The sequence below is a fragment of the Stylophora pistillata genome, chromosome 9, assembly GCF_964205215.1.
Source record: "Stylophora pistillata chromosome 9, jaStyPist1.2, whole genome shotgun sequence".
In the NCBI taxonomy this organism is placed as follows: Eukaryota; Metazoa; Cnidaria; class Anthozoa; order Scleractinia; family Pocilloporidae; genus Stylophora; species Stylophora pistillata.
In genome coordinates this window covers 9,602,346-9,616,915 of record NC_142527.1, presented here as the reverse complement: position 1 = coordinate 9,616,915, position 14,570 = coordinate 9,602,346, and the positions used below count along the sequence as shown (strand labels likewise).

The 14,570-nt window shown below is 39.2% G+C and overlaps 3 non-coding genes across 3 annotated transcripts; 2 read left to right on the top strand and 1 right to left on the bottom strand.

The window, feature by feature from the left end:
• Positions 1 to 5,612: 5,612 nt before the first annotated feature.
• Positions 5,613 to 5,685, bottom strand: Trnav-cac (transfer RNA valine (anticodon CAC)). The gene has a single exon. It is a non-coding gene; the product is annotated as a tRNA-Val (tRNA).
• Positions 5,686 to 11,034: 5,349 nt separating this feature from the next.
• On the top strand, positions 11,035 to 11,106 carry Trnad-guc (transfer RNA aspartic acid (anticodon GUC)). Its single transcript has one exon. It is a non-coding gene; the product is annotated as a tRNA-Asp (tRNA).
• A 1,069-nt stretch (positions 11,107 to 12,175) lies between these two features.
• Positions 12,176 to 12,248, top strand: Trnav-uac (transfer RNA valine (anticodon UAC)). The gene has a single exon. It is a non-coding gene; the product is annotated as a tRNA-Val (tRNA).
• The last annotated feature ends 2,322 nt before the right edge of the window (positions 12,249 to 14,570 follow it).

Here is a 14,570-nt window from a genome sequence, read left to right as displayed (position 1 = left end):
TCTGAAAATAAGCTAAATGTTCCACTACCGCGCACTAGTTATTACAGAAAAAGCTTTAGCTACAATGTCGCCACATTATGGAACAGTCTACCACGCGATATAAGGAACACAGAGTCTCTGGGGTTATTTAAACGTAAGATCAATGACATTCTTTAAGTCTAACGCACGGCATTCACGAAAAACAGCTTTAGTGTTATAGTATGTAGTTTTAATTTTAAATATCTTAGCGTATGTGATATGTATTTTTATAGGCTGATGAATTGATCGTGTTTAAATAAAGATGAAATAGAAAATAAAATATATAAATAATAAAGCTACGGCTACTTTGGTCACTGAGCACACATATACAAACCTGCATGATATCTACTTCTCATTATCTTCTTTACCTAGTTATATAAGTCATCTTATACTGTATTAATTTGAATAGAGCGAAAGAAACTTGGACTTGGACTTGGACATAAAATCGTATCCCACGCCGTGAACGGCAAGTCAGTGTTTGTAATTAGTGTTCCTCGCGTTAAAAAACATTTGAAAGATACTAAACAAAATAGCCTCCATTTGGCGCAAAAATATGCTCGTATACTTGACCTTGGACATTATCTGTTCCCCGAAGCTCACAGTTTTCCTCGATCCGCGGATAAATATCCCACCATATTTTCGCATATCTGTAGCATGTCTCGTATTTATTGTGTCGAGTTAAAAAGTCTGCTCACTTTTCAAGCCCCTCGTCCATGTAGTGTTCTCAGACCTTTATAAACTTAGGAAGGAAAAAAATTGAGATATATAGTCGCTAAAAATTCTTCTGAAGGAAGTTCGCCTTGTCGGTCTGTTATGATTTGGAAGATTTTTCCAGAAGTACAACCCACCGGGCCTGTACGGGAGTCAAACCCGGGACCTCTCGCACCCATAGCGAGAATCATGCCATTAGATTAACAGGCCAGACATATATATGATAGAAGAGAAGAGGATATTGATCGTTGTCATAAAAGCAGGTGGGAAATTACCTGTGCCACGACTTATCACGGAGAGACTAGCGTTGTTGGTCCATTGATCAGAGTTGCACTTCGGAGAATTTTTCAAGTCTCAATGACCTGTTCTTTAACCTTGGGTCGTATCCTTGGGTATAAAAGGAGGGTACAATAAGACTTAAAAACGAGATGTTAATCTGACGAGAATCAAAGATGATCGCATAAAATACCATATCGCTATTCAAGAATTACAACAACTTCGCTCTACTGTGGAACCAGAGTTCGACCATAGCCTTGGACAGAAGGCAATAAAGAAAGGAATGAGGCATTGCTATAAAAAAAAGCTATCAAATTCTAAGATCTTAGATCGATCATCTGAGATTGCCAGGGGGTATCGTCGCAGCAAATGGCTTTTCAAAGTTTACCCAGCTCCTTGCATGGTGGTTTGAATGAGGAGCTGTACGAACCAACATCTACTTCAGGTAGAAACCCTCAAATAAGTCAGACCACGCCGGCTACCATCAATCTCACCAATGAAACAAGCTTCTCCATTAGGAGTAAGGGTGCGCACATCACATAACTGACCGACATGTAATGACGCTCAGCCTATAAAACATGGAAACTAGGTTATTCCAGGCTACTTTGTCTTTTTCAGCTAAGTGGTAAGGATGTGACTTTATTTCTAATACGAAGCATGTGAGCGCCAAAGGCATCTAACAGAACGGTTAAGGATTTGAAAATAAAATGCAAAACCACGTCCCCGGTAGGTCATGGGTTCAACTCCCATCGGTGCCTTTTGTTTATCTCTTTTTTATTTGCATTTAGTACACTTTCGTAATTTGTCTCATTGCCTTCGTTTAATTGTACTGGTAGCAAGAGGTGGTTCTTAAACAAAAACGCATTGCCAGAAATTTGGGACAACATGGCGGAGGCGGTTCTCGTGTTGCAAGCAAATTGGCGCCGAAATAGTATAAGAAAATATATTTGAATATATTGTTGTTTTGAAATAGCTGTCTAAGAATGGGATATTCTTTCGCTGCGTACTTGGAAATGCAGCCTGCATCGGTTAAAGCGTCCATCGCTACGAAAAAGAAACACACAAATTCAAGCCTACATTTTCCCAAGGTATACAAGTAAACTCATAATTCTGACTCCATTTTCCCATACAAACTCTTAAAATCTGCTTCGACCAGGTCTTACAATTCTTTTGTCGTGGGAACGACCTTGTGAAGATTCGCAACTGGGTAGTTCGATATGCATTCTGCAGAAGTTTGCTCAACTAAATCGCTCGTAAACGGTCGAATATGTTGGCCCACAAATTTTACTCGAGCCGGGAAACTCTTCGTATTTACACAGAGCTCAAAAGCCAAATACGCCATTCTAAATACCCCAATTTTAGGAAGAAAGAACACGAAAGATACAAGTCCCAGTAACTGCACAATTTGGCCGCCATTTTCCTTGTTTTGACGTCTCCTTTGGCTTTCTGGAATAGAAAGGTACCAGGCCTTTCTCTCTGGGAAACTCTCATAGAAACTTATCTTTTCATTTCACTTCCACCGTTGCCATATGGAATTGTCTGTAATACGATATGCCGCTGACATTTTGTAACGGGCTCGAAATGTCCCCGATTTCTGGTGATGGACCGAAAGAGAGCATACGTCTTTAGAAACAATATCACAAAATCAACTACACTCCAAATCGAGTTAAATAAGCGGCATCTGTCTGAATGTTCTCAAGCAAAAAGTCAACATGAAAATGGTTGGATGTAGTTCAATCAAAGGAAACTTTATTCCGCAAGGGAACTCAGAGCTTTTTTTGCCCAAAGCTCATGATAAAACCGAAAAACGTCTTTCTTTAGCTCATTACCAAGCTCTTTCTTAATCTTTTTGCACACATGTCGCTTTAAACATTGCTGATCCTAGCAGTATGCAGAACGCGCGTCACATGTGGGCTCAACGATGACCCAGCGCAACCATGGTAGCCCTGCGGCTCAGTGATAGTCTGAGGGTCTGAGGTTTGCTTCTCATCATCTCATCATAACTCAGAACATCTTTTTTGTGGCAAGCTCGTGACGAGACAAAAAAAATAACACATTTCGCTGAGGAAAACTCAGTTTGATGAAGAAACATTTTTTATATTAAGATCAATCCGAACGATGACAGAACCTCGATCACATTTATTCCCATCTTATTATTAATTCCCATTATTGCTTCATCAGAGGATAAGTTTTTGCTCAATTGATCGCTGGTAAGACCATAGTGCAATGCTTTACCTGTCCTCTAAAGATTGCAGGCTCAAGCCCTGCTGAAGACCACGAAAACGCTTCTTGCTACGTTATTTTATTTTCTGTTTCCACGTTGATGCAAAACTCAAGACAATCAGAAGCACTTCCGCCGATTGAAAATGCTTCAAAGTCTGTTCGCTGATGACACGACAGTTTTCTGCATCGGAGACTCAGCAGACCTGGCAATTGCACAGTTAAATAAGACTTTACACGAAATTTATACTTGGTGCCTAAACAACCAGCTAACACCTCACCCTGGCAAGAGTAAAGTGATGCTGCTCAGCTCGATAAATCTGATGGGCCCTATCGCTCCTGCGTTCTTAGGAAGTTTTAATCTTAGTTGGGTCTCGAAAACACGCTTGCCTGGCCTGACGGTCAATTGCAAGCTTACATGGACACCACATGTTCTGGAAATCAAGAAGAACTTTGCAGCTAAGTTAGACTTATTGAAAAGATCTAAATTTTTATCGATAAAGGTACTACGCGATTTGTATTTTAAAGTAATTCTGCCGTCCGTACAGTATGGTCAACTATTGTGGGGTGCATGCAGTAATTCGGATTCGTTATGCTCCATAGAACGATTACACTGCCGAACAGCTAGAATTATCTATAACCTGCCTCAAGACATGGCATCATGCGACGTGCTCAATTATAACCACTGGTCTACTCTGTTTTCACTCTACAAGATGGATATTTTTAAACTTTTCTATAAAGCACATAATGAGTCTCTCCCACAATTATTAGACAAGTATATTTACATTGTTACGTGCACGAATGACCAAAAGAATGTCCGCTAACAAAGCATATATGAAAATAGACTCCCGAGTACGATATATGGCACGCAACAAAAATGTAACAACAAGCAGTTACCCATTTTAACTATTATTTAATTAGTTTTACATTGTCTAATTTAAAGATTAAGTTAAGCAGTTCATAGAGCAGGCTTACAATCCTTTATGCCATAGAAGTGTTCGTCGACTTGATCAACTTCCAATTCCAACATCTGCCGACTGAAGACCACAGCGCTTGGCTTTCTTGATTTATCGCATTCTTTCCTTGTACACAAACTCTTCCGGAGGACTCCATAGTAAACTCTGTATTCTCTATCTTCTTCCTCTCTCGACTATCGTCTGTTTCATCTCTTTCTTCTCTCCGGATATCGCAAGGTCAAAAGGTCATAGCCTCGTCATATCATAGCTTCCAAAAGTTCAGTCAGCAAGCCACGAGGGTAAGCCGTCGGGCAAATCTCTTTTGTACTTCTCACAAGCCGGCTTTTATACATTTACTTTAGTTATCTAGAATGTACTATTACTATTTATAGCGTATTACAAGTTGTACTATTTTTGGAAACTGCTGAGTCACATGAAGGAAGTTTCTGGAATATTACAGATTATAGATAATTCTAGAAAAGTCTGGGATTGCGTGACAGATTCAGTAAAAATAATTCGATCCTCGTAACAACATCAAACGTTCCTTGAGAGGAGTCGATTCACTGATAGTTCCAAGATTTAATACTAGGTTTATGAAAGATTCCCTTGCCTATAGAGGTACAATCTTTTGGAACACTATTAGCTTAAATGAACGTAATATCTTGCACAAAGACCCGAATGAGCTATTTCGAAATTTGAAAACTGACAAAGCCTTATTTTAGAGATTTTAAATTGAATATTGCTTCAGCTTCAGCTGTCCGCCATAAAAATGATGACTTTCTCTACTTTTGATTAAGATGCTAGTTTTAGCCTTTTACTTATTTAGCTAGTCTTCTACTTATTTAATAATGTATAAACTAAATACATGACCCCTCAAGCTGTTAGCTTTAATTATTACTGTGTTTAAATAAAGGTCTTATCTTATCTTATCATGTTGAATTAATACTTTAGTTGTTCTAGGCTTAACCAGTCTTACGCGACAAAAGATGACGTAATGTCTTTTCTTAATTGTGGAAGAACCTTTAGTGCTCTGTTTTTTTACTTTTATCGATCCGTAAAAAGTCCATCTCCAGTTCAAACACAGAAAGGGCTCCTTTTAAAGCTTAATCACAGCCGTTCGAGAGCAAAATGTACATAATAGCCACAAACTCATGGGTCACGTTTAAATCAAAATATTAATTCACGTGGACATAATAAGAGCTTATCATCTCATATCACGATTCACGAGTAAAAAAATTGAATTGCGATTCACAAGGAAAAAGATCTCCTAATCGCACCTCACGTAAAAAGTATAGGCGATCCTCAAGACAAGGAAGAACATCTAAAGTGCGCTACATAAAAAGAGAATAATCCCTCTTGGCCACTTTTTCTGTCGAAATAAAATAAAGCCTAGGGCATTCTTTGCCTTTTGCTAAAGATCTTCTAAAAATGTGTTTCTGGCAGGGCTCGAACCTACGACCTTCCGCGTGTGAAGCGGACGTGACAACCACTACACTACAGAAACCAGATCCTAAATTACTATAACGCCTCATCGAAGCAAATGTTACCTTTGGTTCCAAACAGATCCTCCAACTGATCATTTGTGCTACGGGAGAGACCATTGGAAGCCTCCATGCCAACAAAACGGAACACAGTCTTGGAAATCAGAATCATATTCATTTATGAATAGTTCATATTCGGAGTCCGTGTGCCTACGCACAAATTTTGATATATCCACTTGCGCAGAAAGTTGAATTTGGTGAAAGAAATTCCTTCGTGTTAAATGGTTCATGCCATCAATTGGCTGGACTGCAAGTCTTTATTCGATCTAAAAGAAAGAACTACGTGATATGCAAGAAATTTCGAGAGATTCATAAAAATTGAGTCGAGGAGAGCTAAAATGAAAATACTAAAAGTTCAACTGGCCAACGACATAACTTACTTTTGTGGCATTATCCAACCAAATTTGTCTCCCGATCAAAGAAAAACAAGTGGTTCAGCAAGCAGTTCAACAAGTAAGCGAGGAAAACGTATTTATAGAACGAACGCGCGGTTAAAACTGTTTCAATGTTAAACGACTATGTTCATCATAAATCAATAATAAATCAAATGTCAATCAACGTGCTAACTTTAAAATTTTTATCAATATTCAAAGTAGGTTATCAAGTCACCAAGGAAACAATTTCTCGCACAATGTCTAATAAAAAGGCAGTTGCAAGTTCCTCAAGAATCGCAGACTTAGATTTGATTACTCTTGTCAACAATCTTTTAGTCCATGAAATATTTGACGAGTGCTGATAAATTTGAATTGATTTTTGATCGCCTCTATATATCAAAGGAATTGATTTTGGATTTCAAAAAAAGAACCCATTTTGAAACTTTTGGCCTCCAGGTATCACTTAGTACTAGAAAACAGGATGAAGACAAAAGTACGTCTCCCCGGCGGGGAATCGAACCCCGGTCTACCGCAAGACAGGCAGGGATACTCACCACCATACTACCGAGGAACTCGAATGGATTGAGAGTAAATAATATTTGTTAATAGATATTTTTTTGGTTCTTTTTGTTTTCACAACTCACCCGACTAAAGGGGTGAGGGTGTCTTCAATAGAAAATAAATCAATGATATCTTTCTTGTTGGCCTGTGTATGTTGCATTAATTTGCATCTATTTCAGTCCAAGTGTTGTTGTTAGGAGTCTGATAATTCTCTTATTATTACATGCACCAAACATACCGAAGATCACAAGTTCTAGCCCTTCCAGAACACTATAAGCTTTATATTCCTCGCCTCTAAGGTTTTTTTGCTTTTTATATGAGATGTAAATCACGCCTAAAAGTGTATCTTTACTTGAAATTCACTTAAAGGTAAACAGCGCTTACATTTAGAATGAGTTTAACAAAGACATAGGTTTTTTGATTATTGCTTAGCAACCTGTCCGCTGACCGTAACGTAAAAAACTTCGGCTCACAATAATGCTGCAATCAAACCAGCGTAGACTTGAGGACGCAGTGGTCAATCTTCTGCGCAGGTGCAACCCTTGTAGTAGATTGGTGGTAGCGTGCTTTCAGGCTGTCACAACCAAGTTGTTTTAAAGGAATTCTAAGCAAGCACACAAGCCACTAAGTCGCGGTGTTTCAAAAGCGTAGAACTTTTTCCTATAGAGATAAAGAAAAATACAAGACAACATGGATTCTATTTGTTAAAGAGCTGAGAGATGATAAATACTATACTGCAAAAAAAGGGGATCAACGAGTTTCTACATGACCCTTTATAAAAGCATGTAATGTGTCTCTGGCAGGGTTCGAATCTGCGACCTTCCGCGTGTTATGCGAATGTGATAACCACTGCACTACAGAAACCACCCTGGAATATGTTAAAAAAGTCTTAGTCTTTATGACACATTATAATCCAACAAATATTTTTGTTCCAGCGCGATTGGTCAAAACGTATCATTTGTCCAAATATCTCCCAGAGTAAATCTGGGGGGATATCAGAGGATATACACCAAGTGACGTCCAATAAGGAGAACTCTACGCATAAAATGTTACTCAACATAAGAAACAGAGGAGGGAGCAAGTTTTTTTGTTAATAAAATCATATCAGAGAATACTGTCAACATCCCACGCCGTAAACGGCAAGCTGTTTGTAATTAGTGTTTCTCGCGTTGAAAAATATTTGGCGCGAAAATATGCTGGTATATTTGACTTTGGACATTATCTGTTCCTCGAAGCTCACACTTTTCCTCGAGCTTCGCTGTCGAATAACTCGTCGTGTCTCGGAACAGATAATAGGGACTTTACGAACCAGAACGCGACTAACTGAGAAAACCGAAACCGAGAAGGGCCCGGCGTGAGAACGCCGTCACGAGCGCGGGAAAAACAAATTAAGAATGCGAACGCGACGACAAAGACAGAGCTGTGCAAATCCTAAACTCCGCTAAACATATTTTCGTTTTATAGCTGCTGTTATACGTCAGAAATGGCAACATTCAGAGAGGCAAGGGAAGCTTTATTGTTAGCCTATCAAGATGGAAGCAATGATGATACAGAGTTTGCCCTGTTGTGCGATTTAAATTCTTCTGAAAATCTCGAATTTCCTTATTGGAAGTATGGTCGCTTCGATTTTGATTCTATGACAGATGATGAGTGTAAGACTGAGTTTCGGTTTTTCAAGAACGATATTCATTTACTCGGTGAAGTTCTTGATATTCCAGACATAATGAACGCAGAAAAACAGTTTTGCCTTTAAGGTAGCAAAAGAAAATTTAATTCTGGTTGAAATTCAGTTGAAACTACTTCTCTTCTTTGCGACGAACTCTTTCTTGTTTTGAACGGATTCTCGGAAACAACCTCTGCATAACAGGACATCATCCCCGCTTGTCCAGTACATCACATTACTGAAACATATATATAAAGTTTAAACTCACTTTTATCGTATAGTTAAGCAGGACAGGAAGTTGAATCTTTTAATAAACTAAATTGGACTTAATTGCCAGTTTTCGACTTTGGTATCGAACTCGGAGGGTCTGCGTGTTGTTCATTCATCGTAGCTGCAACCGATTGACCCGCAATAAAAAGGCAAATTAAAATGTTTGTTTGGTATTTTTTACAATAAATAACACTTTCATGGACTCAGAAAAACAGTTTTGCCTATAAGGTAGCAAAAGAAAACTTAATTCTAGTTGAAATTCAGTAGAAACTACTCACGTTTTCTGGAAACGCTGCAAGTACCAATCCGTGTTCTGAACGTGAAGAAGACGCGTTGCAGTTTAGCGCCAAGCATGCGCAGTGAAGCACTTTGTGAGTAAATTACTTCCGGTGACGTTTCAGGCTACGTCACGTTTTGGTTCGTAGAGTCCTTAATGTCCGCAGATAAATATCCTACCATATTTTCGAAAATCTGCAGCATATCTCGTGTTTATTGCGTCGAGTTCAGAGTCTGCTCAGTTTCCAAGCCCTTCGTCCGTGTAGTGTTCTCAAACTTTTGCAAACTTAGAAAGAAAAAAAAAATTGAGTTGTATATCGTATGGTAGTTTAGTCGCCATAAATTCTAATGGAAGTTCGACTTGCCGGTCTGTTAAGTTTTGGAAGCTTTTTCTATTAAATATATATAATAGAGTTCGGATATACCCTCGGAAAGAAGGCTCTAAAGAAAGGAATGAGCCATTTCTATACAAAAAAAATAACAAACTCTAAGATCTTCGGTCGGCCATCTGAGATTGTCAGGGGATATCCTCGCAGAAAACGGCTTTTAAAAGTGTACCCAGCTCCTGGCATGTTATTTCTAATGAGAAGCTGTACGAACCAGCATCTACCTCAGGTAGGAACCCACAAATAAGTCAGACCACGCCTCTCTCATCAATTTCTCCATGAAATGTCTTAGTCCATGAAATATTCGACAAGTCCTGATAAATTTGAATTAATTTTTGATCACCTCAATATATCACACAAATTGATTTTAGAACTTAAAAAAGACCCCATTTTAAAAAGTTTCGACTCCAGCCACTTAGTACTCGGAAACTGGAGGAAGACAAAAAGTGCACCTCCCCGGCGGGGAATCGAGCCCCGGTCTCTCCCGTGACAGGCAGGGATACTCACCACTATACTACCGTCCTGGCGCTGTGGCGGTGATGACTAACAGCCAGTAAAGTTTGAAGTTCCACCTTCCCATACTGTTTAAGCGCTAGGATCAGTAATGTTGAAATTGTCATGTGTGTAACTTAGGGTGCGAGAGGTCCCGGGTTTGACTCCCGGACAGGCCAGATCAATGTTACTTTTGGAAACAATTTTTGGGTGTTATAAAACCAGCAAGTCAAGCTTCCCTTAGAAAAATGTACGCCGATTGCATTACGTATGCGTTATTGACCAAGCTTGAGATGATGAATATTGGCCAAGTTCGAGAACGACTCCATCTCAGACATTGCCAAAAATCTACGATATTTGTAATTCCGCTCCACGCAATGGTTTTTCTTGTACGGGATCTAAGTGGGTAATTTCGAGCGAGCAGGATGGGCCCATCTTGCCTTCTCGGCCAGCCAATAAGAACGCAACATTCGCTTCATGTTGTCCACTGGCGCTGCCAGCGATATAATAATATATGTGATACACTTATGTACACACATGTATTTGTTTCCTTGATCTTCAGGGGCCCTAATCCATTGCGTTTTCTTTTTCAGTAAGAGCTCTTATATTTGCTATCGAAGATTCATATTATACTTCTGAAATATAGAAAATGGCTGAACATGGGAGTTTGAGATGTCCTTTATACGACTTTTGTGCATTATTTATCCGGGAAGGGGACGTTCGTGTGAGTTTTGTCCATTTTAATAATATATTAAGAGTCTTACTTTCCTTTGCGCGGGCTGGTGGATCAGTCATCATCCATTGCTAGGGACGAGGGTGGGGAAACAGAATTTTTGGGGGATCGCATGTTTTTGATTTAAGGGCGGGAACGGAGGGTGGATCAGTCGCCTCTAAATTTAAGGGGGTTATGACCAGCTCCCAGTTGGCTTGTTAGCTCAGTTGGTAGAGCACTGCGCCGGTATCGCAGAAGGCATGGGTTCCCGTACAGGTCTGAATTTTTATCAGGCTCTATTTTCACGACTGCTTAAGTAGTAGTCATTACTGCAAAGATCGCTCTCATACTTAATAAGGAATTATCAGATTCCTGACGACAACACCTGGACTGGAAAAGATGCAGATTAATGCAACATATACGGGCTAACAAGAAAGCTTACAATGATTTATATCCTACTGAAGGCAGCTTCTTTAATCGCCGGGTGAGTCGTGACAACAGAAAGAACGAAAAAAAAACCTGACATAAAAATTATATTTATTGTTCACTCATTCAAATTTCACCTTAAAGTATCGAGTTCCTCGGTAGTATAGTGGTGAGTATCCCCGCCTGTCACGCGGGAGACCGGGGTTCGATTCCCCGCCGGGGAGATGTATATTTTGTTTTCCTCCTGTTTCCGAGTACTAAGTGATACCTGGAGGCAAAAAGTTTGAAAATGAGTTCTTTTCTAAAGTTTCAAATTCAATTCGTTTGATATATAGAGGCGATCAAAAATTAATTCAAATTTATCAGCACTTGTCGAATATTTCATGGACTAAAAGATTTGTGACAACAGTTATCAAATCTAAGTTTGCGATTCTTGACGAATTTGTAACTGCCTCTTTCTTAGGCATTGCGCGAGAAATGATTTGTTTGGTGATTTGATAACCCACTTTGAATATTGAACTAAATATTAAAGTTAACCAGTGGTTCATATTTGATTTACAATTGACTTGTGATTAACAGTTTAAGACATAACCGTTTAAGTCAAATAATTGTCCTTTGATCCATAAGTGAAACAGTTTTGACCGCTCGTTCGGTTTCCTTTGACCGGGAGACAATTTGGCTGGCTAATGCCACAGAAGTAAGTTATGTCGTTTACCGATCGAACTTTAAGTATTTTCATTTTAGCTCTCAGTTCTACGCAAGTTTTATGAATCTTTCGAAATTCATTGGTTTCTTTTTTCTTTTTCTTAATTATACGCACTATAAAGTTCTTAAATATTTGGCCAGTTCTATCTTTAAAATTAGCCCCACTTTAACACCAAATGTTCCATCTGATACAGAAAATTATTGGATACAGAAATTCGAAATTTCTTGCGTGTCACGTAATTCCTTTTTTTAGATCGAATAAAGACTTGCAGTTCAGTCAATTGATGAGGGTGGACCATTTTCCACGGAGCAATTTCTGCCACCAAATTCACCTTTCTGCGCTAGTGGACATATCAAAATTTGTGCGTAGACATATGGGCTCCTAATATGAACTATTCATAACTGAATATGATTTTGATTTCCAAGATTGTGTTCCGTTTAGGTGGCATGGAGGCTTTCTCCCGTAGCACAAATGATCAGTTGGAGGATCTGTTTGGAACCAAAGGTAACGTTTGCGCTGATGAGGCACAATAATGAACAGGCCATATTAAAATAAATTTTAAGTTTTTTCTTAGCAGTTAATATCTGGTTTCTGTAGTGTAGTGGTTATCACGTCCGCCTTACACGCGGAAGGTCGCAGGTTCGAGCCTTGCCAGAAACAATCCTTTTGGAAAACGTTAAGTAAAAGGCAAGAACGGCCCCAGGCTTCATTTTATTTCGACTAAAAAAGTAGCCGAGAGGAGTTATTCTCTTATGTAGGATATTTCAGATGTTTGTCCTTGCCTTATGGGTCCCCTACACTTTTTACGCGGTGTGATTAGGAGATTTTTTTCCTTGTGAATCTCGATTCGAGTTTTTTCATTTGTGAATTGTGATAAAGGATGATAAGCTATTTTCATGTCCACGTGAACGAATATTAGAGAGATTCAGCAAGAGGATGAGAACGTCATTTCAGGACGGGAGAGCGCGCGGAATAGTCTGGACACGACACCATTCGACTTCCGGTGTTAGCGTTGCCGTTCTCCCGAACAAGTTCAGGACGTCACTTCGCTGGTTTTCCCGTCGCGATCAGAACGTCTGAGATTTCCGTCAATTGTGCACTTGTAAATCGATCCAAATGAGATAATACTGTTTGGAAGTATTTGAAAACTCATATTCAGGATAATTGGGTACCTTTCTATGTGGTAATTGGTGTATTTTTGAAAACTTGCCGCTTCAATATGCTGGATTCCCGAAAGGAAATTGGAACACAATCGTTGGCAAGCGATCCAAGATTTCAGGACTCAGTTTGCTTTTGAATGAGCAAGGCATTAGACAATAAAAGGGCTTTTCTTTAATACATTTCTTTAAGGCTATGTGAAAACTCTAAGAATGGGATGCCGTTGAATTTTATCGTAAATCGATTCATCAATAACCATGCTGCATGTTAAGGTTTGGAGCAGTCAATCAAATGAACTATCACGAAGCTTACATACCGTAAAATTTTTTTATTTATTTGCTGTCGTAGTCGTTTTTACTGATCATGAATTTTCTCGGGTTTGCACTTTTTTATGTCTTAAAGTTTAATAATCAGCGCTGATGAAAACAAGAAAGTCGTGCTCACGCAACAAAAGAAAATGACAATCAATTTTATTTTGACACGAATTTCTAAATCAAATAATTTAATTCAGTCTTGAACAACTTCGTGGCAACGACTGCTAAATCACTTCTGAAACACAACGGGGCGACGTTCTCGACCCAGTTTCTTACCGATATTTTTGCTGCGCGCGCCGTTGTCAACTGACGTTCCCGTCCTCTTGCTAAATCTCTCTATTTTGATCTAGACGTGACCTATGAATTAAGAGCTGAATTAAACATGATTCATGAACCATTTTGTTTTACGCGATTAGTTTCTGGCTGTTATGCACGTTTTGTTCTCGAACGGCAGTGATTAGGTTTTAAAAGTAGCCCTTTCTGGGTTTCGACTGGAGATGGACTTCATACGATAAAAGTCATAGAACAGACTACTAAAGGTTCTTGAACAATTAAGAAATCACATTACCTTCAGACTCTACCACTGAGCCACAGGGACACCACGGTTGCGCTGGGTTATTGCTGACCTTTGAACTCTACACGATAAATACAAGATATGCTGCAGATTTGCGAAAATATACTCGGGTATTTATCCGCGTACGGATATTATCTGTTCCGAGACGCGAACAGTTGTTCGAAAGCGAAGCTCGAGGAAGACTTCCAATGGTCTCTCACGTAGCACAAATGATCAGCTGGAGGATCTGTTTGGAACCAAAGGTAACGTTTGCGTTGATGAGGCACTATGATGAACCTACCAGAAACAATTTTTTTAGAAAACCTTGAGCAAAAGGCAAAGAAGGCCCCAGGCTTTATTTTATTTCGACAAAAAAAAGTATCCGAGAGGGGTTATTCTCTTTTTATTTAGCACACTTTAGATGGTTGTCCTTGCCTTAAGGGTCCCTTTACTTTTTACGTGAAGCGAGATTAGGAGATTTTTTTCTTTGTGAATCGCGATTCAATTTGTTTTATTCGTGAATCGTGAAATGAGATGATAAGCTCCTTTCGTGTCCACGTGAACGAACATTTTGATAAACCAATGACCCGTGAATTAAGAGCTGAATTAAACATAATTCGGGAACCATTTTGTTTTGCGCGATGAGTTTCTGGCTATTATGTGCGTTTTGTTCTCGAATGGCTGTGATTAGGCTTTAAAAGGAGCCCTTTCTGGGTTTGGACTGGCCGGAGATGGACTTCATACGGATCGATAAAAGTCATAAAACAGACCACTAAAGGTTCTTGGACAATTAAGAAAACACATTACGTCATCTTTTATCGCGTAACACCGGGTCATGCCTAGAACTGAACTAAAAAATTAAGTCAACGTGATTGTCTTGAGTTTTGCGTGAACGTAGAAACAGAAAATTAAATAACGCAGCAAGAAGCGTTTTCGCGGTATTTAGCTGGGCTTGAG